This window comes from Pleurodeles waltl, chromosome 9, assembly GCF_031143425.1.
Source record: "Pleurodeles waltl isolate 20211129_DDA chromosome 9, aPleWal1.hap1.20221129, whole genome shotgun sequence".
Classification (NCBI taxonomy): domain Eukaryota; kingdom Metazoa; phylum Chordata; class Amphibia; order Caudata; family Salamandridae; genus Pleurodeles; species Pleurodeles waltl.
In genome coordinates this window covers 374,988,331-375,012,552 of record NC_090448.1, presented here as the reverse complement: position 1 = coordinate 375,012,552, position 24,222 = coordinate 374,988,331, and the positions used below count along the sequence as shown (strand labels likewise).

General features: G+C 40.4%; 1 protein-coding gene and 1 long non-coding RNA gene across 2 annotated transcripts in view; both read left to right on the top strand.

The window, feature by feature from the left end:
- The first annotated feature begins 295 nt into the window (after positions 1 to 295).
- LOC138258630 (uncharacterized) lies at positions 296 to 1,474 on the top strand. The gene is made up of 2 exons (XR_011198466.1): positions 296 to 717; positions 1,310 to 1,474. It is a non-coding gene; the product is annotated as an uncharacterized lncRNA (long non-coding RNA).
- A 6,681-nt stretch (positions 1,475 to 8,155) lies between these two features.
- The window catches only part of LOC138259326 (synaptosomal-associated protein 25-like), a 298,439-nt gene continuing 282,372 nt past the window's right edge, over positions 8,156 to 24,222 (top strand). Inside the window, exon 1 of the mRNA XM_069206962.1 lies at positions 8,156 to 8,263. The gene's annotated coding sequence lies outside the window, so the exon portion shown is untranslated. The remainder of the gene's footprint in view (positions 8,264 to 24,222) is intronic.

The window sequence follows — 24,222 nt, the reverse complement described above, 5'->3', positions numbered from 1 at the left end:
GGAGGCTCCCCTAAGCAGGAGTCTAATACTTTAAAAAGGTAGCAGGCAGAAAGAATGCAATTCCCCAGAGCCAACAGGCAAAATAATTTTAGTAGTGACAGATACCAACTTTTCAAATCTGTGAATTATCTTAATTTCTCACTGAAATTTGGATCAAGCATTAGGATTTAAAGGCATTGAAAAAAATAAACATTTGGGACAGAACAATGAAGGCTGAACCCCGCATGACACTCTCTCTTTCTCTCTTTCTCTCTCTCTCTCTCTCCTTCTCTCTCCCCCTCTCTCTCTCTCAAACACATATGCACACAAAAAAGAATTAGGGAAAGGTCATCATTTTAGGTTTTAGGGTGGTGTGAGGGGACGCAGACCCTAGATCCAGGGAGGAAGTACCCCGGGGGCACTGTCAACGGTATCCATGCTGACCTGGAAGAGGCGGGAGTGGTTGAGCAGCGTATCCGCGAGAATGACGCAGAACCTAGTGGGGTTTTAAACCCTGAGCAGGACGAGGGAGAGGAGAAGTAGTTTTCCCCAGGAGGAGAAGACGTGCCAAAGAAGGAAAGCGCGACAGACGGACCGGGTTCAGAGCTGAATGCCGGAAGAAGACAACGAGGAGGAGAGGCGCCCATCAACCCCGAAGCGGAGACAGCGGAGGACGTCCTGGAGGAAAGAAGGAGTGGACAGACCGGCCACGTTATGGGAAGAATGTTGCCTAGGCAGGTACGGGCCACTGCTGAAACAGGAGACGGGTAGGCAGAAATTTGTTTTTTTAATTAAACAGAAGAGAGAGTGGGTACCAAAAGGAATTCATCACGGGGAGAAGGGAGCGCACAAAAACAAGGTTTTGGTAATTTCACGGCGACACGGGGCACAAAATATGTTATTAGTATAAAGGCTCATCTACATGTGGGTACGCTATAGAAACCGAGAGGAAGACTGAGGGGAACAAAGCCGATAGTATCGCTAGTAGTAGAAGGAAAAGAAAACAAGGAAAAGGAGAAGTACAGCCAGACCAGATAATACAGACAGGGGGGTTATAGAAGAGCCCTGGGAAAAGGAAGAAAGGAAGAAAGTACAAAGAAAAGGAAAGAGAAAGCCAAGAGTAAAAAAAGTATTGACAACAAACAGCTAATATAAAGGCAGAAAAGAAAGAGAAAGAGAACACCCAGGAAGAAAAGAAAGATAGGAGAGCGAAAACAAAAATCAGAGAAGACAGAGAGAGAGAGAGAGAGAGAGAAGTAAACAATACCTACCTCCTAAAGGTGTTCTATGTTCTTCTTTCCTCCTATGCACCTCCTGGATGGTACCTAAGATTACACCTGAAAACCAAGAGAAAAGAAAAACACATCAGAGTCAAGAAGCTGAAGACATACCAGCAGAGAGAAAGAGAAAGAAAACAAAGAGACACTCGTATAGAAAGACTGTAACATATAACTTTACGAAAAAGAAATAAAACCATAAACTACTACGTCTACAAGCCTCCATTATTTCTGACTCTGTCCCAGGTGGGTATGGGTTTTTCAGTGGCAAAGGTTTTCTTAGGGTTGAGGGTGGGTGTAGGTTTTTTGGTGGCAAGGGCATTTTTAGGTTTTAGAGTGGGTATGGGTTTTTGGGTGGCAAGGAAATTTTAGGGTTTATGGTGGGTATTGTTTTTTGTATGGCAGGGTTTTTTGTTAGGGTTTAGGGTGGGTATCGGTTTTTGGGTGGGGAGGATAATTTTAGGGTTTAGGGTGGGTATGGGTTTTGGGTGGAAAGGGTAATTTTAGCGTTTGAGGTGGGTATAGGTTTTTGGGTGTGAAGGGTAACTTTAGGGTTTAGGGTAGGTATAGGTTTCTGGGCGGCATGGGTATTTTTGGGGTTTATGCTGGGTGTGGGTTTAGGGGTTTATGTGTTAATAAGGCAATAAATATACATATATATGCATATATATGCACACACACATACACACACATACTTCATCATCATCAAATGAACTGTATTCAGTTTTTTTCAAAACCATCAAAGTGTGCAAATATCAAATATAATATAGTAAATTAAAATAATCTTATACTATATACAATTACTTTTGATCATAAAGTTCTGTGAAAAGATTAGCAGCATACATAACGGCAGAAAAAATATTTGCAATAAGAGCAGCACAGTTGAAATACATAAATTCCATACAAAACAATTGCACAAACCACATAAACTCATAGTCTCAATTAAAAAAATTAAGTGTGATGTGCCTGACAAATACTAAGCGCATATTCTGGTCACTGGTTATTTATCGTGGAGGGACTTGTCACAGAGTGGGCAGCCAGGTCAACCATTGCACACTAACGTACCAGTCATATTTGCCTGCTTATCTGTCTGGGTCATAAACATCTGACGCCTGTTCCAAATATTCATTAGAAAACAGCTTACAGCAAAAACTGGGTCAGAAGTATTGGTGTTTAAATTCCAGAAGCTGACCCAATACTGCCTGACTAACATATTCATACTGGTCGGATAAGCTTCCTATGAGAGAGATGGTATTCCGTACAGAAAAACAAAACATGATTCTCAGACTCTGGGGGCAAGCCATGTGCGGGGCACATATCTGAATCTTGGTCAATGGCCCTGGAGCTAAAAGTCCTTAATGGTAAATAGCCCGATTGCAATCTCATATACAGACTTTACGCTAATGGCGGCAAAATCAAATCTAGCAAGGGCTCAAACTTAGGACTTGGCTTAAAGCATTAAAACTACATAGATGAGTGTCCAGAGGTTGCACATGTAGCATACTTACGGGACACAGATGCCTAGTACCTGGCTGTTTTACAGTTTAGATTACCCAGTTCTGTAGGGAATGTTGGGTTACCCTGTTTATTTACTTTCTAAAAGTGGCATTTCTAAAATAATAATAATAAATCTGATTTTACCAGTAAAGAGGATTTAATATTACCATTCCAGTGGTACTAAACATAATGCAGCCACCCCTTTCAAATCAGGAATTACAGCTTAAAGGTATTATAAGGAAGTCTCACTTCTGGTTTATGAGACGGGCAGGCCTCACAGTAATGAAAAACGACTTGGGGAGTTTTTCATTACCAGGACATGAGACTTAAAAGAATACATCCTGCCTTGTTCTTATTTGGCACCCTGCCCTATGGGCTACCAAGGGCCTACCTTAGAGGTAACTTATATGTAAAAAAGGGGAGCTCTGGGCTTGGCAAGAGGTTTTAAATGCCAAGTTAGGGTGGCAGTTACACTACGCACACAGGCCCTACAGTGGCAGGCCTGAGACATGTTTACAGGGCTACTTAAGTGGGTGGCAAAATCAGTGCTGCAGGCCCACTAGTAGCATTTAAGTTACAGGCCCTGGGTATATAGTATATAACTCCTCAAGGGACTTACAGGTAAATTAAATAGGCCAATTGGTAACACACCAATGTTACCATGTTTTAGGGGAAAGCACATCCACTTTAGCACTGATCAGCAGTGGTAAAGAGGTAAGGCCATTAAATGACATAGCAACAAAATAGAAGGCAAAAGAAAAAGGTCTGGGGATAACCCTCCAGGAAATGTAATTTCCAATAGGATGTCTTTAAGAAAATTGTATTTGTTACCTCAGGACGTTTGGCAAACTGGATAGCCGATGGTAGCTCTGTTAATCACCACTATAAGCAGCCCCAGGTCCTCAGCCTAATGGCACTGGCGATAACACTAAAAAAGTCTAAAAAAGGAAACTGACACGGCCATCACTGTCCCCACTCCACCGGAAGGAGCTAGCCAAGTTATTACCATCCATAACATATGGAAGTGAATTGCTGAGAGGAAGGCACACCAAAATACGGTACAGTTGCGGTACAGTACAATGAAGAAAGCATATAGAATCATCTTCAATCTTCCAAACTACACTACTCAGAGGCTCAAATCAGGCTGGAGTTTGGCCTGCAAATGCAGACCTTGGCCAGATCAGGGGTGTTCATAAACTGTTGGAACAAAATTAGAAAGTTAGATTTCCACATTCAGAACTACCAATACAGGGATACCTCGGCTGCCATAGATTTGCTCCAGGAATCATTGTTAATAACCGGGCTAACCCAGCTCTGGGAAACTTCCAACAGCCATTCAGACTCAAAACACTGACATGGAAAACAATAAAACTTCTCTCGCTAACTGAAGAGAAGGCAGCCTTTGCGAAGAGAGCCCATGCTTAGATGGCTCTAAACAACTACAGTATTCTCGCATCCAAAAAATATTTTAACACAGGGTATTCAGGAGCCAGCAAGGACAAACTCTTGAAATACTGCATAGGGTTGCTTCCCTCTCTACTGCATCTCCCCACTTGGCAGAGGGGGCTCGCATTGAATGTCTGCTGTTAATGTGACAACGGAAAAGAAGACCTGCTGCATTTACTATGCTCCTGCAAGGAGCTGTTTGGAGAAAGGAGACCGCTGCTTAGAATCTGCGCGCGGAGGCAAGCTGTGTTGGCTTGCTTCATGCTTTTGGACCCACAGCTGAACTGATGGCTGGTAAAAGATGTTATACAGGCAGAAAAGTGAATGCCAACACAGGTCTGGCCTGCCCTGCACTTAATGTCATGATCACCATCAACCCTCAGGGAAGTCACCAGTTGGATCTGTCCCCGACGTTGGGCAGATGCAGTCTCAACATGCATACAGGCATGGGAGCTGCACACCTGCACCTGAATTTGCCCAGTCAACACTCTATTGCACAGCTCGTACTACAGCCTGTTGATTTTTGATCAAAGAAAGGGCGATTAAATGAACTTGAACCTGCTCTCTTTGCATTTTTAATGCATCTCTGTAGTAACCTGGGCCATACCAGGTATACTAACTTCAATGGTTGGTGGGCCAATAATTTTGCCGTTTTCTGCTTCGCTTTCCACTGCTTTTTTACTGTGTGCAAGGAGGCTGTGTATCGGCACTTTAGAACCCACGCACTTTATTGAACTGCTGCACATCGAAGCAGAAGTTGCCATGTTTTTCCAATTTCCATCTGGGAAACAAACTTGGATTTGCCCACTTTATAGTTTAATGAATCAACAGCACTTTTATTGTGATGAAGCTTTTGTCATTCATGGGGTCTCATGCCTGCGGGGTCATGGTCACTGACACTCCAAAACGATCCTCCAGGGATAGGGGTGGTTAAACTTGCTGGAACCTAGTGCATACTTTATAGACTTGCTATGCATTTTATATTTATTTTTACGCTGTAACCTATTTAAAATCTGCTTAGCTGCTACAAATACTTAAAGGAACTGCGCTATTCTTTTAAATTGTGTATTTTTGTTTTTAATTTCCTGTTGCAATGGTTTTCAGTAACTATGCAATATAAATTTCATTTAATTTGGTTTTAGTCCTCAGCCTAATGGGGTTTTCCTTGGGCCTCATTTGGCCAGTCCATCCATGGGATCTATGCAGTGTGAGTTGCTCTTATTTCTGTGGGTCTTAACAGATGTTTTGCTTTTGTTTAATAATTAAGATAAATGTAACATGGACGTTGTGGGAGGTGAAATGAAGATGGTAACAAAATATGCAAAAATATTTACACCTCTTATTGCAGTTGGGAAATTTTAAATAACCGTACAAGGCCCTCCTGCATTTTCATTCTGCAGTACATTTTGATGCACATTTATCTCAAGTAATCAACCACCGAAAGACCAATTACATTCTACTCAAAGGCTGCACAGGGAGGAACCCACAATGGCAGCATGGCGCCTAAGCTACACCATGAAGAACACGAGGCCATCTGCAGATTAAAATGAAGTAGCTATAGAGTCAAGTAGCCAGGACTCAGAGCACAATGGATGTGGTTTACTCTGCTGTTGTGTCTGGTCAAGGCCTTTTTGGTGAACAAGAGGCAACAGATAGGTGGAGGTAGCAGAAGAGGGTCCTCTTTATACTTTCCTTTGTGCAAACTCTTTTTGTGTGTTGGAGTGGCACCACTATAAGACAAAGCTCAGAACCGGACCAACGCACAGGATAGAACTGTATTTTGCTCATGTCAGTGCCATGGCTGGTGGCAAGCATTTACACGAGTAGAGCCTAGGTAGTGTTTGGTGTCCAAGCGCACGTCATATGCTAATCTGGTAGGTGGTTCCGTACATGCTACTGCACTCCCTGTGCATATGTGAGGCTTCCCTGCTGTCTCTAGCACTACCAGCTGCTCCTCACACACATCACTTCTCTAGGGAGCCAATGTGCGGTACCTCTAAGTGGAGTGGAGACATTTTAAACACTGAATGGATATCCTGTGCCAAAATGTGACTGACAAGTTGAAAAAGCCAATGGCTGTAGGGGTCTGACCCAGTGCCTCAGTCTATGTATGCTGTGAGCTGTACCAGGACACAATTCAGTAGCACCTGCACATTATCAGCTTTCTGTTTTGGTGCTGCAACCGGCAGTAGCCAAGGGTTTTTTCTTATTTTCACTTCTAGCTGGACTCAAAACAAAGGCCTCATTTAAAAGGCCATCGTCCTTTATTTTGTTTAAATATCATCCTGGCTAGTAGTTTAACATGTAGGCGCCATTGCAATCGATGGAAACAAGGCACACAGTTTATCACTTCACAAGTGCAGGTTTTGTTCAAGCCCCCTATGTGTATGCTGTAAGAATGCCAGCTGTATCTGTGTGTATGAGTACATACACAAATAATGATTTAAATTGCACTTCCTAATTTATTTTCAATGTAATTATTTTACAGCTCTACTCATTATAGAGAGTATATACAGACAATAAATCATATGTTGTGTACAGAAAATGTTGCCTAAGACAGTGCAGGTTATAAGCTGTAGACATCACTTATCATCCACATTTGTTGACATTATGTGTTAAGTGTGCATGGTAGTTGAGAAATCCAAATTCTGAATTTAAAACGTAATGCACTGAATGGAGTTTTCTGTACTGATAGGACTTTATTACTACCCAAAGGAACATTTATTTGCAAACCTATAATACATTTTTGAGAAAAAACAATAAGGACCAAAACCCATGACTTTCAATTTGCATGCAGCTCCTTGATGCTAGTTCTTACCTCACTGAACTATATTAGAAGGACTGAAACTTATAAACTGAAAATAACAAAATGAAGTGTGTTGAAAACACTACCCCACTTGCCTATTTATACAAAATAGAAATGTGTGATCTCCATGTTAAATGATGTGCTTTACAGCAGGCACATTAACACACTACCCTACTTTATGAGTCAAAACTATGATATATAGCTGCCCCGTAACTGCATTAGCCATCAGAGTTATCTTACCATTATCATAATCACCATGAACATTGCTGGGCTCAGAGCTCTGCAGTAGCTGTTTTAACCCTGTAAAGTATTTTGAAATGCAGCCTCTCTGTGACCAATCAAGTAAGCTATAACATATTTACTGTAACATTTGTCTTTGTTGCTAATTTGTGTGCAGCAGAATAAAAAATGTATAAATTGACTGTCAGACTCTGCCCCACGTGAATCCACCCCTGGGGGAGATTCTAAAGTAAGGAATCTGCAGCTAGGTGTCTCTATCAGATACCACCCAATTATTTCTTCTGAATCTCCCTCTTTATGTTCCGAAACAAGAAAAGTGAGGATACGTCTAGACACCGCACTGTACTACGTGTTCCCAAGGCTCCAGGACACTTATTTCGTGCAGTCACAGTAGCGGTTTCTATGGGAATGGGGGCAGTCTTTCGCATGCGAGTCATATTTGTTTAGCCCAATCGCGTGGTTTACAGGGATGTCCGGCCGTCTAGCTCCGCCTACTCTTATTGGCAAAGATAACGGCCATATTAGAGTAGAGCTGGTTTCCTTTATCATTAACAGATAACATTTAAAAAAGAGAGAGAGAAACTCTTTTTGTACTACATTTACTAAATTAGTTAAACGCGCTTCTCAAGTCAAGTTAATTCTAAAAAAAAATCGTTATAAGGTCATAATAGAATAATAACATTTAAAAAAGTCACCAAAATGCAGCAGTCACCAACAGAACATAGTATTTCTGTCTTTAAATATCATAAAATTGTATCGTTTTACCACGTTGTTTTGTGTTTTAGTTCGTTTACGTAAATGCAACGTTGTAACGATTATTCCGTTGAATGATAAGCCTTTTGGCTATTATTGCGGTTTGAGCTTATTCTGAGCGAGGAAGGAGGCGCGCTTGTGTTGCACTGGTTTTGAAGGGGAATCTTGCTTGTTTCTAATTTCATACCTGGCAACACAGGGGCAGACTCGAAAGCTAAGTAGAGGCGATCAAGTCGGATGTATGAGACCTGTCGGGAGACTTGAGGTAAGGTGCATATTTGTAAACTTTGCACTTGGCGGGGAAGGGTTTGGTGTAGTTATTGCTTGAGAGCGTAGAGATTGTTAGCGGCTGCCAGTGGTTAGGAGGTCCTTATTCTGAGATGTATGAATGTGCCAGATCTGTCGCCACCCTCTTTCTCATCTCATTTTCATAACCTGTTGTAGAGAAGTGACGCCCATTTTAAGTCCTCGCATAACTGATTGTTTAATAAAAAAAGGTAGACTATGTACCTGAACATTTCAATGGATGTACTAATATTTTTTTAGGATTTTTATAATCGTCGCTGAGTTTTATTTTTTATGCTGTACTTCAAAATAGTATTGGAATTTGGTACCATGCAGTATATCTACAGTTTGATAATACCTGCTGTTACTACTTTACCGTTGAAGCACATTAAATTGATTCACAATCTTCCACTATTTAGTCTTGCACTGATACGCCGCTGCTGAGACGTTTGCTGAGGTCTCACAATGCACAAATGTTCTGGCCTGCAGGGTGCTCCCTCGTTTTAGTAATGACACACGTACAAAACTTTCACAACGTACCCCCTTTCTGACTCCCACCATGTCCTGATGCCCCCTCCCCCACTGACTTTATTATAGGGTTATCGTGGCGCAGCTATATCTCAACTTGCACCAGTTACAGAAATTAAAGTACTGAGTAATTTGCAGACCTTTCATGATATGCTCACCTGCACGCACAACTATCCTGCTACTTTTAAGCCCACGAACTCTATACAACTATCTGGATTTAGAATTTATATATATCTCACTGCTGACACATCTGTGTAACTCTTGGAAGACATTTAGTTTTAACTTACAGTATGTGGTGACATGTTAGTACTCAGATTCCGTGCACACACTTAAACATCCATTTGGTGCATTGCTTTTAGTATCCAGTTAAAACAAGCTCATCTTTGTGGTAAAGAGTGTCTGTAGGTTAATGAAGCTAGAGCAGCAATTTGCTACCTGCAGGTTTACAACTTCAAAATGCAGAAAACCCGTTCTAACTCTTAACGTCTTGAGTTGCATAATATAAAAGCCTGCTAATTTTAGCATAATTACACTTATTATTACCAGCCTCAGGGTATAAGGCTTTAAAATGTAGTGAACTAATAATATTTTACCTGTATATTCCAATCGCTTTTATAAACTACTGAATTCGAGCAGACAAATTAAGTCCTTCAAGTCTCTCCAAGCTTCAAGGTATTTCTAAATTGTATGAAAAGAGCTGTAGTGATCTGTGCATATCATTCATCAGAAGAATGTAAATAATATCTTCAGTCTCACATTCACATCTCATTACCATCTCTCACATCTCATTACCGCACAGGCTCACTCTGCCAGGACCCTGTTTGGTTTACAGGACTATAAAAAAATTAGAAAAGTACTAGTGCTATATTCAAATGTTTTAATAAACCCCTGGACACAGGAGGGAGTAATTTACCTATTCCTTACTGAATATTATGACATTGTAGGGGTGGGCAACCTTGCTAACAGCACAGAACCTTGTGACACCTTTACAGTTTTGAATTACACCAGATCAATTTGTAGCCCTGCATTTTAAGGCACCTGGAATTTGATACTTTAAGAATGCTCATACCTGCCTTTCTGCACTCTTTGCCTGACTACATTAAAATGGTACAGCTGTTATGTAGACATTTGTTTCTGGCAAGTGTCCCTATGGCAAATGTCTTTATTTTAAGTAAGTCCTAACATTTTAACAAACATCGTGTTGTTTTCTGGGACTTGTAAACACTGTAACCATGGCCTGAAAACCCCCCAGCGGTAAAGTGTAGTTGGGTAACACTCCAGAACTAGATGAAGGTAGCATGCATACCAATGGCAGAAGATCAAATATGATTTTAATATTTCCAGATTTTCTACTTTGTATAAAACCTTTAGATCAGACTTAAAGCATGCTTCTAAACCGTGCACCTTCAATTCAAGCGCACAGAACTGGAGGAAACAAAGGGACAAAAAATAATATTTTGTGACATGCCTTAACAATAATTCTCAAGCAGAATATTGTCATACCAGTCTTTCTTGCTGCTACCTTGTCTAACAAAGTTACATTGTGTTGGCCCCTTCAGAAAGAAAGACAAATGACTCATTCGCTGTTACTTTCCTTTCTTTAAATGGTATTCTAGATTGTGATTGTGCAGACGTTTATCAGTGTTCATGTGTTTACACTGATAAGCACTGTTTTCCTTTTGGGTGTGTTTTTATTTTTTTTATCAGTTATCATATCTTTAAATCTAAAATAGGGCAGCCTAAATATGGTCAATTCTGCCTCATACATCCTTTTATGGATGGTGTAATGTGCTATTTATTAGCATTGATATGTCTGTAGAAGGGCCTTGATTTTTAAGGACCAAAGCCTTGAATGGAACATGAGATGCCATGTCCCTCCCTGAACAGTGGTACTAAATAGCCTATTATACTCCACTTTTGCACATATAGTTTATGCCATGCTGTGCGGTAGCTATAAACAAAAGTATTGTAATGTAACCATAGTACAAGGAGTTAAATTATTTACGTGAAATAGAATCAAAGTAACTAATCAGTGCATGTATCGTTATAGTTGTTTTCTTCTGTGATCTGATTTTAGATAGGAATATTTGAGTCAGCAAGTAGTATTTTCTCTAGTCATTTGCACTGTACTGTGGTAATAACATGGGATTTGACCTTTGCACAGTATTAACAAATTATTCCACATTTATTTTTTCACTTCTATGACATAAATGTATGTATAACTACAAACACACAGCTATATATCTTATGTGTAAAAGGTGTTATGGATAAAATGTTTCGTATGACTGACACACATTCACGCACCGCTGTTTGCCTGAAAGCCGTGAGTATCTCGCTGAAGGAGGCAGCTGGTAAAAATGAGCAAATATATCTTAGATTTGTAACATATTACACACTTTAACTTAAAACTACATGCAGGTGCTTTGTAGTTTGTTAAGCTATGATACTCCAGCTCTTTCTCCATTTCTAAAAAAAAGTAATAGTAGAGCTTATGAACAGAAGACCATTGCAGTATGTCCAACGACCACAGAAGCTGTTTTTTCTTGCCCTCTTCGGGGGGGTGAGTGTATGTTTGAATGTGATGAGATGAACACTTCAAAAGTTCTGGGAGAACAGAGGACTGTGCCTCAAGTGCTGCTCCAAGATGACAGCCAACACTGTGACACTGGAGTGATACTCACTGTACAAACTGCCAATCCAGGAATACATTCTTATGGTGTTGCAGTAATCTTCCCTGCCCTCAAGGACAATGTCTTAGTTCACCCTCATGTCAAGGATGTAAATTACTTTGAAATGTTCACCCTTCCAAAACCCATTGATTCCTATCGACAGCAACTGTGCCAAGACTTCCTAGTGCTTCAAAAATGTGCTCACCTTCACGGACTTCAGTAGATTCACCCGCCACAAGCACATGATTCAAGTGGTTCTTTATTGCCGAGGCTTAGGGATGAAGCCCAGTTTAGCCAAAACACAGTGGTATATTCCCTTACGGAGGGAACGTGTACAAGCTAATTTGTCCCACTTTGTTTTTTTGGGTAGGTGAAGGAGGAGTAGAACTCATCTGCACATCTTTGGTCCCTGTCTGTAATCGTCTAGGCAAGCAGCTTGTGGATATCTGTTCAGAAGACATGCATCTTAGGACTCTGTCTAGCCTGTTATGTTCAGGGCAGACCAAAAATGATTTGCACATGGGTGGTTCCTGTGTATAATGGTGTAGACACTTCAAAAATATGAAAAGAAATGCATTTTGAATAAATGCCTGTGCTTTAGCTAGAATCAGGTGTCTTAATTCATCTTTTTTTGTTGTTCAATATGTTGGTTACTTTCGTTTTCAGTAGGAACATAGGGGGTCATTACAACCTCGGCGGTCTTTTAAGAAGACAGCCGAGTGACCGCCATGCGGAAGACCGCTAGTAGTGGCGGTTTGCCGCTCAGCGTATTATGACCGTTGGCTGCCCTCCGTCGTTTTTCCAACGGAGAGCCGTCAACAGCCATACTTGCGGGCGGCGGGGAAGTGGAGGTTGCTCCACCGCCACGCCAACAGAACACCGCCGAGCTAATCACGTCCTGTGATTCTGCGCGGCGGTGTTCTGTTGGCGGAGCTGCCCCCATGGCTCCCGTCCCCTCCCGGAGGATCGACAGAACAGGTAAGTCGATCGTCCGTTAGGGGAGGGGCGTGTTGTGTGGGTGGATGGCGGTGTGCGTCTGTGTATGTAGGGGGGTGTGTGAGTGCGTGTATGCTTGCGGGGGTGTTGCGTGTTTCGGAAATGTGTGCGTGTCTGTCTGTATGTATGTCTGTATGTTTGAATGTGGGTGTGCATGTCTGACTGTGTGTGTGGATGTTGGCATGTATGTCGGTGTGTGTGCGTGTATGTGTGGTCGTGGTGCCTGCGTGCGTGTCGGGTGTGTATGTGTAAGGTAATGTCAGGGTGGGGAGGGGGGCCCTGCCACCTTTGGGGGGTGGCAGGGGTGGTGGGGGGTGTAGGGGAGGGAGTCGGGGTGGGGGAGACCCCTATCAGTGCCAGGGAAGGAATTCCCTGGCACTGATAGTGCTTACCGCCATGGATTTCATGGCGGTTCCTACCGCTGGAAATCCACAGCGGTAAGCCGGGTCACAATACCGCCGGGCTGGAGACCCAGGTCTCCAGCCCAGCGGTCGTCTCCGCCTTGGCGGGTGCAACGGGGAAGCAGCGGATGACCATGGCGGTAACCGCCATGGTCATAATACAAAAAAAAAGACCGCCAGCCTGTTGGCGGTCTTACCGCTGCTTTAACACCGTCCGCCAGGGTTGTAATGACCCCCATAGTGTTTTTCCATTTATCTACTAAGGTGAACTTGGGTTTTCACATTCCATCTTAGATACATTTTATTTTCTTTTTATCTTTTTTAAGTTCAAAGCTTTATTATAAATAATCATATTATTACAGTAACGTGGTTTACATGAGAATACAAGTGAAAAAAATTAATTATTGTGTTCAATAATGTAAATCAATTTGACCAGTATTTAAATAGTATAACATTTCAAACCAATTTGGCCCTGTATTTGAAAGAATATCAGACCTGCAAGATAGATACAGCTTTTCCAATCAAAGTGTGACAGCCCATCTGCTGAAAATAAAACGTATTGATTCTGTCCACTTTGATAGCATTGTTGAAAGTGCTTTACTAAAATGGTAATGACATGATGGGTGTCTGGACTTTGTTTCACCTAAGCAATCTAGCTATTGCTAAATCTGAGAATTCTCTACATAATGCTATTTTCAATAATAGCAGTGCTCGAAAAATCATAAAAGTGTTACTAGACCTGCAGGTCGAGTAACTTAAATAATCTGCTCGACCTAACTGTAATGTACTTGACCTGTAAACGGGTCTCAAATTGTGTGATCCGAGGCAAATAGTTTACAGAGTCGCCTTTTTCTTAATTCTCACATATGATTGCACCTTCAAACATGTGAGCTCAGCATTTCTGAATTACAAAAAAACTCTTTTGTTTGATTAAGTAGACTGTTTGCTGCATTCATCACAAGAATCTAGCCCACATAACGTAGGACTTCTTTTAGTTTACTAACAACATTGCCATCAGGGCAGGAGTGTTTCTCAGTTTGTTTAAACACTCAATTTTAATAAATATATTACTAAACCATGATGTGGTAGCATATTGTCATCGACACACAGTAACTTTCCAAGACATGCCCAAAAATCTCTCCACTAACCTGTAGCTTTACTGATAAAACTATATAGAGTATAAACAGTCGGTGAAAATTGGGTTTCAGAAAACATATCCTTTGCACATCAACACATAAAGTATTCTGATTTGTTTTCATTCTATTAAAATATTTTTTCATCACACATAAATATAACAAAAAGGACTTTCACAGCTACTGAAATGTTTGCACAGTTGACTTAGTCATTTAAATGTTGTGTGTTAGGAAAAACCTGACACCCTATCCTGTCCTTTTATTTTACATTATAAGCAGCACGTCACAGTTCACCTTACAGAGTCCTGGAACTCTACAGTCAGAAGGAAAACTAATTGTAAGAAAAACTGACTTTTGACCTCTGGCTGTGAACACAATGCAAATGTGACATAAGAACAAGATATAAAGGTATCTTTTATTGCCCCTCCACTTTTCAACTGAACAGAACACCTGTTCAATGTAAACTCGCCAGAAGGGACGAGTAAGTTTAAAAAAATAGCTCGACCTAATCAAATAGGACTCAACAATGCGAGTGGTCGAGTGGATTTTTCGAGCCTTGAATAGGGGCCTAGATGCAGCATATAATAATGTAATAAGGCCTAACATTTTGGATCAAAGACCAATCCATTCTAGTTCTTTAAATAATTTAAAAAAATCCTGTCCTATCAAATTCTTTCTCAGCACCTAGGGTAAGTGCAGGTAGGATGTAATCTAGTTTGATGCCTTGCCTAGATAGAATATTAAAGAAAATTCTTCTGTTATGTAATGCTGGGTGACCTCTTACAAAACCAGATAGCTCTAGACCAATAATGTGAGGTAAAAGTGGATGCATTCTCCATGCCAAACGTTTCATAGAAAATGTTATAATTAGTGTTAACTAGACATATTGGTCTGTCATTTTAACAGTAATTTAAATCATGTTTTTTGGGGATAAGGATCGTAGAATTTCTAAAAGTATCATGAAAAGATTTAGAATGAACAAAAATGTAAATAAATCTAGAAGTTTAAGACATCATTAATTGGAAAATTGGGAATAAAATGCCACTGTGAAGCCATTGTGTGTTGTAATGTTCCCCCTTTTTAAGTAATGAACTTATTTATTTATTTCTACCTGTGAAATATCTTTTTCTAGGATGGCAAGGTCTACTTTGTGTGTTGGAGGGTGTTCAATGGACTTGAAATAGCTGGCAATCATTATATTTTGATGAATTATCTTTCCTGATATATGTATATATACAGGGAGTGCAGAATTATTAGGCAAATGAGTATTTTGACCACATCATCCTCTTTATGCATGTTGTCTTACTCCAAGCTGTATAGGCTCGAAAGCCTACTACCAATTAAGCATATTAGGTGATGTGCATCTCTGTAATGAGAAGGGGTGTGGTCTAATGACATCAACACCCTATATCAGGTGTGCATAATTATTAGGCAACTTCCTTTCCTTTGGCAAAATGGGTCAAAAGAAGGACTTGACAGGCTCCGAAAAGTCAAAAATAGTGAGATATCTTGCAGAGGGATGCAGCACTCTTAAAATTGCAAAGCTTCTGAAGTGTGATCATCGAACAATCAAGCGTTTCATTCAAAATAGTCAACAGGGTCGCAAGAAGCGTGTGGAAAAACCAAGGCGCAAAATAACTGCCCATGAACTGAGAAAAGTCAAGCGTGCAGCTGCCACGATGCCACTTGCCACCAGTTTGGCCATATTTCAGAGCTGCAACATCACTGGAGTGCCCAAAAGCACAAGGTGTGCAATACTCAGAGACATGGCCAAGGTAAGAAAGGCTGAAAGACGACCACCACTGAACAAGACACACAAGCTGAAACGTCAAGACTGGGCCAAGAAATATCTCAAGACTGATTTTTCTAAGGTTTTATGGACTGATGAAATGAGAGTGAGTCTTGATGGGCCAGATGGATGGGCCCGTGGCTGGATTGGTAAAGGGCAGAGAGCTCCAGTCCGACTCAGACGCCAGCAAGGTGGAGGTGGAGTACTGGTTTGGGCTGGTATCATCAAAGATGAGCTTGTGGGGCCTTTTCGGGTTGAGGATGGAGTCAAGCTCAACTCCCAGTCCTACTGCCAGTTCCTGGAAGACACCTTCTTCAAGCAGTGGTACAGGAAGAAGTCTGCATCCTTCAAGAAAAACATGATTTTCATGCAGGACAATGCTCCATCACACGCGTCCAAGTACTCCACAGCGTGGCTGGCAAGAAAGGGTATAAAAGAAGGAAATCTAATGACATGGCCTCCTTGTTCACCTGATCTGAACCCCATTGAGAACCTGTGGTCCATCATCAAATGTGAGATTTACAAGGAGGGAAAACAGTACACCTCTCTGAACAGTGTCTGGGAGGCTGTGGTTGCTGCTGCACGCAATGTTGATGGTGAACAGATCAAAACACTGACAGAATGCATGGATGGCAGGCTTTTGAGTGTCCTTGCAAAGAAAGGTGGCTATATTGGTCACTGATTTGTTTTTGTTTTGTTTTTGAATGTCAGAAATGTATATTTGTGAATGTTGAGATGTTATATTGGTTTCACTGGTAATAATAAATAATTGAAATGGGTATATATTTTTTTTTTGTTAAGTTGCCTAATAATTATGCACAGTAATAGTCACCTGCACACACAGATATCCCCCTAACATAGCTAAAACTAAAAACAAACTAAAAACTACTTCCAAAAATATTCAGCTTTGATATTAATGAGTTTTTTGGGTTCATTGAGAACATGGTTGTTGTTCAATAATAAAATTAATCCTCAAAAATACAACTTGCCTAATAATTCTGCACTCCCTGTATACATATATATGTATCGATTTTAATACAATGTAAAATTCACCTAAAATATCCTTATCTTTAGTCAAATTTCGATGTCTGCTGTTAATTGTGGAGTTAATTTTAGTTTGATCCTTTTTAAGTTAAAGTAAGTTAAGTAATTTTCCCAATTTGATTTGTCTACCAATGTATCTAGGACTACTTTTTTTGCACATAAGAAGAAGCAAATTCGATAGAAAGTTGATTATAATGTACATGTATTCATTATTTGATTTTTCTGTTTTTGATTTAGGAAACATATTCAAGCTGCTTAATCTCATCTGAAAGTGTTTTATAGTCCTCCACATCTTTCCTTATTTTATTGGAGACATAACTTATAATAAAACCTTGAACTGACATCTTAAAGGAATCACATACAGTAGAGATTGAAGGTTCTTGGGATATATTGAACCTAAACAAACAAATCCTTACATTTAGAAATTCAGGTTGAATCTAATAATGAAGAATGTTTAAATCTTAGCATTTTACAATGGCTATGTTAAATGATGAGAAGAAAGTGTGTTCTTGCAAACTGGGATTATGTCATAAAGCAACTAATGATATTTGATTAATAGCTGACCAGAATTATTTATGCATTCTAGTTGGGACAAATTTGACTTGCAAATTTCTATTTAATAAAAGATCAACTATGTGGTTACAATCCTCAACAAATATAAATTAATCATCATCCTATTCTAGCATCTTTTTGACAGTATTATTCCAGAAAGATCTCTCTACTGTTACAGGATATAATGCATTAAAAATTGTAAATGGTGTTTTATCAATTACAAATTGAATGACAATCCATCTTCCTTTGTATCATACTCTTGAGATCTGACACAGACATTGAGACTTTTGTGAAGTAGAATAACCATACTGTTATTTTTCTTTATAAGAGTGGAGACAAACAGATTGCGGACCCAACATCTCTTAAGTTATAATGCTTCTGCTTCAGTAAGGTGTGATTCTGTTATCAAAGCAATGACCGTTTTTAAGCTTGTCTAAATGTGAATTTCCTAATTATTTAACATTCCAAGATACAACTCTAAATAAGAATGAATAATTTGAATATATAAGGCATATACTAAATGTGACTTCTATATATAAAAGTAAAAAAAGCATACAATATAAATACATGATTACAAGAGGATGACCGAATTAGAAGGTTCAGTTGAAGTGGAAAAAAAATTAAGGAAAGAAGAAAAGTATTTGGCATATAAAGAAGAAACTAAAGACAGACGAATTGATGCATAGAAAGTAGAAAAGACAGTACAAATTTATAAAGAGGATGACTGAGGAACATAACTAAGTAAACGAAATTCAAAGCAGGGTGGGGAAACCACACAAGCTAAGATTACATCATCTCTGAGCGACCAGGATAACAAGGACATAGACAATAGACCACAAGTACAAAGTGGGATGGGACCTGTATAAAAGACGGAAGGGAGAGATTAATGAATGGACAAACAGATAAATCATTTATAACCTATATGAAACTAAACATATGAGCGAATAAGAATTCCCTTGATAACATTAAAAATGACTTTCTACCTCTACTAGCATGTAGAAACCTTTTAAGCATTGCTGGATCATCTTATGTAGTTGCATTACCTTTGCAGGTGACTCTAAAGAAGCAAGGATGAATCATGACTAATCAAGCATTTATAGCTCTTAGTGCCAATCTCATGTATTTCCTTCTGAATGCCGTGATCTTTGTACATTCTCAGAAAAACAAAGTTTGTTATCAGACCATGTTATTATTTTTAATCTTTCCTGCATTAATCAATTTTATTTTTGGAAAATAATGATCTAACATTTTAACTTCTCTAGGTTTTGCAAATACCTTTTAACTCAACCTCTAAGCCCTTTGGTTGTTAACTTGAGTAGTTGATTGTAGATCTAGAAGGTCTGAAAAAATACAAATTAGATACAGTTGGTGTATATTGCGAATCATAACAGATTTGTGCATGCTGTCGATCAGTCATGATTTGTGCATAGTTTGCCATTAGTTAGCTGAAACGCGCATAGCATGGGCTTGGCAAAGGTTAGTTTGTGAGAGAGGGTATGGATTTACATAGAGCAGCAGTAGGAACTGTAATGTCTAATGGCATCTACTGGCTTGAAACAATGGATTGACCATATTATAAACAGGTATTTGGCAGAACCTGTAGGTCTCGCCATTTGACAGCGCTGATGCTCCTTATTGACTTTGCCAATCCATTTTGTTGAACGAGTTCCATATATGCCAGCATTCCAGATTCAGGTCCAACACACTTTGCCTAGGGCAGTCTAACGCATTGGCAAGAGGGAGGAAGAGGCAAGGCTAAGTGGAAGAGAATGATGACAGCAGGTGGGGAGAGGGACGTGACACAGTTAGCTGGACCTGAACAGGTCCGCTGGTGGATTTATTTTTGGCAAGCAACGTTCACAGTAATGTGTGGATGAGGATAAATCCATGCCACAAAGGCATGGTTACGTTGATGGTGCTTTTTGCATGCTGAAGTACAGACAACGTAGAACAAGCATTTACAATGCAATAGGTCTCACATTTTCCTGGTTAGAGCTATTGGCATTGTAAATTCATAACCAGACTTTTCGTGTCACATAAATTGGTCAACCCTGCAGTACATTTTGATCTTTTCCTGCCACATAATTCCAGTGGCCCTGCATATAACTAGAGCACTTCTATTTACATTATTCCCTTATCTGCATGAAAAAATGAAAATGTTGCTATTTACCATCCTAATTTAAATCTGCCATGCTAATTCCAATAGAAAAACACTTTCACCACCCCACCATTAGATTTGCTGGCTGTCTAACACAATCCCCCCCCCCCCCAAAAAAAAGACACATAACAGCCACAGAGGAGAAATAGATTAGAAGGCTCTCTCTCTCTCTCTCTCTCTCTCTCTCTCTCTCTCTGTCTCTGTCTCTGTCTCTGTCTCTCTCTCTCTGTCTCTCTCTGTCTCTCTCTGTCTCTCTCTCTCTCTCTCTCTCTCTACAGCTAACCCAGTCTCTAGGCCAAACCTAAAGAAATAAGAGGTAGGCAAAGAAGGCCCGGTTTCGCCTCCATTGGTATTAGCCTTCCATGCCACACAGGTCAAGCAAAGCCAGTAACCTTCCAAATTTAAAGAAATATGGGACCCTGGTAATAAAGAGACAACTGATCCAGAGTGATTAATTTACATTCAGCAAAACCAAAAACGCCGATGAGTCCTTCCGTCCTGTAACAAAACCTAAACCGGGTGACAACCTCGAGTGCAGGAGTGCCTGATAACTCCAAGTAAGCAGACATGGTCTTCAGTCCTAGGATTTCATCCCGTACCTCTGGGCACCTGATAACTGTAGGCTACACTTGCTTCCACTAATCCTCTCAGACTAACAATCAGGATGCATGTTCGGGGAGCGGTGGTAGGCTTATTTAATATATTAAATCAACACAGGAAGTGCCAAGGTTTTTGGTGTTAGGAAGCAAACACACACTGATGAGAAAAAAGTACAATTTAAAATAGCTCAACATGGGACTGAACAAATTCTCCTGTATGCCCTAACATTTTTGCAGCTAGTAATAAGTCTTAAGTAATCCAACAGTCTCGGCACCATACCAGTCACATGGAGTAGTAGGTCCAAACGCCTGTGAAAACAGCAGCGGTGTGAATTAAAAGCAGAACAGTTACATAGACTGCTTAAAAATGAGACTTCTCTTTTCAAGAGCCACCGCATGTTTAACAGCCCTTGAGGCGAGGCGAGACGAGAAGATGACTGCATTACCTCGAGTTGTGTAAACATCTGAACAGAAATTGAAAAATAAGGCTGGAAAAGTATTTTATTTTTATGTTAACAAAATGAAAAGTCTTGCAAGCATTCTTGCCTCACATTTCAACAAAGCTCTAGTGAAGTTAACAATAGCAGAGCAGCCTGGGATGATTTGTGGCCCCAATAAAGGAGATGAGCAATGCCCTGTGTGCAGATGTTGGGAGCGGCCTTAGAGAGACTCGAGATGCCATGCTCCGCAAGTTTCACAACATTACTTCTAGGTTTAGCTACATTCTAAGAGAAAGGGCATATTGTGGCTTTTCTGAGCAGTGAGCTAAATGTTTATGCACTGGGTGTTTTTTTTGTAAAATAAGCTTATTTTAATGTTACATAAACGCACAAAAATATGCTTATTTCAGGATTAAATCAACGTGCGTCCTGGGCTGTACCGAAAAACATTAATCAACAGACTCTGGGCAGTGGTAAAATAACATTACAAAAACGAAGCTCAGGAGCTACCTTTCATTAAAGATTTACCTTTTTATTAAACATTTAATTGTGGAGCACATGTTCCAGGATCCAGAAGTAAATGAGGACAGCACTGGAATAAAGCCAAAACAAATGCCAGCGACATGGGAGGAACAGAATGCTGCAATACAACGCAGGCAGATACCAAGGCCTAAAGACCCACAGCGAAAAGGCAGCAAACAGAAATAAAAAAAGTAGTCTGTTACAGCAGCCGATAAAAAAACCAAAGTGAAATAATACAGTAGTTGTCACTGCTCTGAAACCGAAAAAGGAGGGAGAAAAAGGCAGAACTGACCACTAGCGAGCAATAATTTTTAAAGGACACTGCAACCAACAAATGAAATTTCTTGAAGCCATAAGAAGTATACTAAAAGTATACACGAGGTCGAACGCTTTCGCTCGACCTAAAAACCTAATAATATTTGTAAGCAAGAGCAACGATTTAAGCAAGTGGCCAAAGGCACAGTTCTTTCAACCACCATGTGATCGATTAGTTGGAAAAACAGTCCTGGAGAAGCATTTATATCAAAACTGAATTGTAATTTAATGTATGCTCTGTAAATCAATTAGAATGTAGTCCGTGAGATCTTCGGTAATTTTCTAAGCAGTATCAATAGATGATGTCACTGATAATGCTATGCAGTGACATCAAATATGTGGGTTCCAATCTGTTAGCCTTTTGCGTACATTTTAATTCTTCTTACAAATATAGCTGTCTCAAATTACCCTTGCCAGCTCAGGGATCGAATCGCATGCAGTGGTGTTCCTCAATGTTCACTACAAAACGGTGCACCCCTCTTTGTGTCCCAATTTAATCTCTATGTTGCCTCCCCTAACTCTGGCTAAAACTGACCAATGTGGGAAGAGTTAAATTGCACACTGCTGTCACTAATTGAATTAACTTCTACCTTTCTGACCAAAATGTTTGCTGGCTGCCTGCTCGCAGAATGTGCAAGAGTAGGTGCACGGTATAGACATACTCATACTTGTAACAGTTACTGTTGGCACTACTGGCTCCCCATTAAGGCATTTTGAAAATGGATGCAGTTAAATCTACTTCAGTGCATTTAATGTTTGACAAATACACAATAAGTACTCTTTTGTTTCTTGATGTTTGTAACATAGGCTATAAACGGCAGCTTGGGCACAGTAAGTTAGCCAGAAACCTTCAAATTCATGTTTAGGAACATAAAGTGAAGGAAAGCATAGCAGGGCATTTTTTACACTAGACTTTAAGAGGTCGCCAAGTAAGGTCGTTGTAGAAAATAATAAGTCCCCACATAACCTGCATTTTGAAAGTTCATGCTAGTTATAAGATCTTGCACTAACAAAGTTTTAGTAAATATTTTTGAAAGTGCTTTACACTGGAGCACTGTAAAGCCAGAGAAAATAGCCCAGGGATCGATCTGATGCATTGAATGCAAAAAAATATGAGTTTTGGACTTTGTTAGCTCTTAACATATTTCATATTTTGAGAAGATTGTACCTGCCTTATCGAATAGCAGGATGTAGTTCAAACGACGTAAGTCAGCGAAGGTGAAACTGCTCATAATGGTAGCTGTAACCGAATTCTACTATGAGGGGTTGCTTTCCTAATGTTAGAGTGTGACAGGTGTAGTTCCAATGGCTTCCAAGCTTCTAGTACTTATAAAGTCAAATGTTCCATAGAGCAACATAGGGAACAATTTATTTATTTTTTCAATGTTTTTATTTATTTTTTAAAAGAACAACATACATCGCTGCAAACTGTAGTACATTGTTTAATTAGCACTGTAGGGGAAGCACTGTATCCAGTCAACTTGCACAACTGAAAAAGGCGTGTTAGGCAGAGGGCATAAATCCAGCCAAAAGGTTAAGAGGTGGACACAACTACAGGTGAGTCAGGCATGTCATGAGTCATTAAGTATGAGTTGAGGGGACCCCAGATGTCCTTAGGTCTAGACATAGGGGGAAAAGTGAGGCGTATAGCTTACTCATGATGTCACAATGGATGAGATTGTGTAGCCAGTCATTAGTCATAGGTCTTCTACTGCTCCCCCACTTCATGGCAGTGCGCCGCTTAGCTAGTAGAAGTGCCATTGCTGTAAATCATCTAAGTTGTGGTGCACAAGGTTTAACATATCCTAGGAGTGCCAAGAGGAGTCGAGCTACAGCATGATCTAACACGTCAGAGAGAAGTGAAAATGTGGCTTGTCAATAGTGCAGGTCCATGTGAGATGAGAGAAGTTGGCGTTGTCTGCTGAACATTTAGGGCGTTTATGTGAGCGCGAGGGTTCAAATTTGGTAATGGCCTGGCGAGTGGTGTATTCTTGCTGCAGGAACTTATAATTCAAAAGTTTGTGCAGACTATTGATTCAAAACAAACGTAGTTTGCAGGCAGCAGAAGTTCCACACTTTGGGCCTGATTACGACCTTGGCGGAAGGGATACTCTGTCACAAACACGACGGATATTCTGCCCGTCGTTTTGCAAGTTCCATATGATATAATGGAGCTTGTAGTACGGCGGGCGGGATATCCGTCACTTTTGTGACAGAGTATCCCATCTGCCAAGGTCGGAATCAGACCCTTTGTCTGGAATGGGTGAGTTCAAGTCCCTCTCCCAGGCTCCTTGTGCTGTAATATGGCACTAGTGCTGCAGTTCCAGACTGGAGGGATAAAAGCGAGAGACCAGCCTAGTGCTTTCAGCTGTCAAGATGATCATAGAAATGGGGAGGTTAGTGTGGAGGTTCATCTGGAAAGGTGGTAATGTCTCCAGTTGGGTACTGTACAGTGGAAGAAGGACAAAAAGGTCCATCGATGATGTTGTGCCATCAACCCCAAAGAGGGAGCGTCCATGGGTTGTTATGAAGAGGGATGTCTGGTGAATAGAGAATGCTAAACTCCAAGTGCCATCAGAGCTGAGACAAGGCCCAGCATGTTGTGGAGAGGGTATGAATGTCACAGAGTTCATTGGGCAGTCCCCTCAGGAGAAGGGATGCCATGGGAAGCTGGTCTTACTTGGTGGTGTTCTGGTTTTAGGTTCAGGATTCTGGCATCTGGGTGATACCAGTATTAGGAAAAGTGGCATTGTGCTACCAGATAATATAGGTGCAGGTCTGGTACTCCAAAGC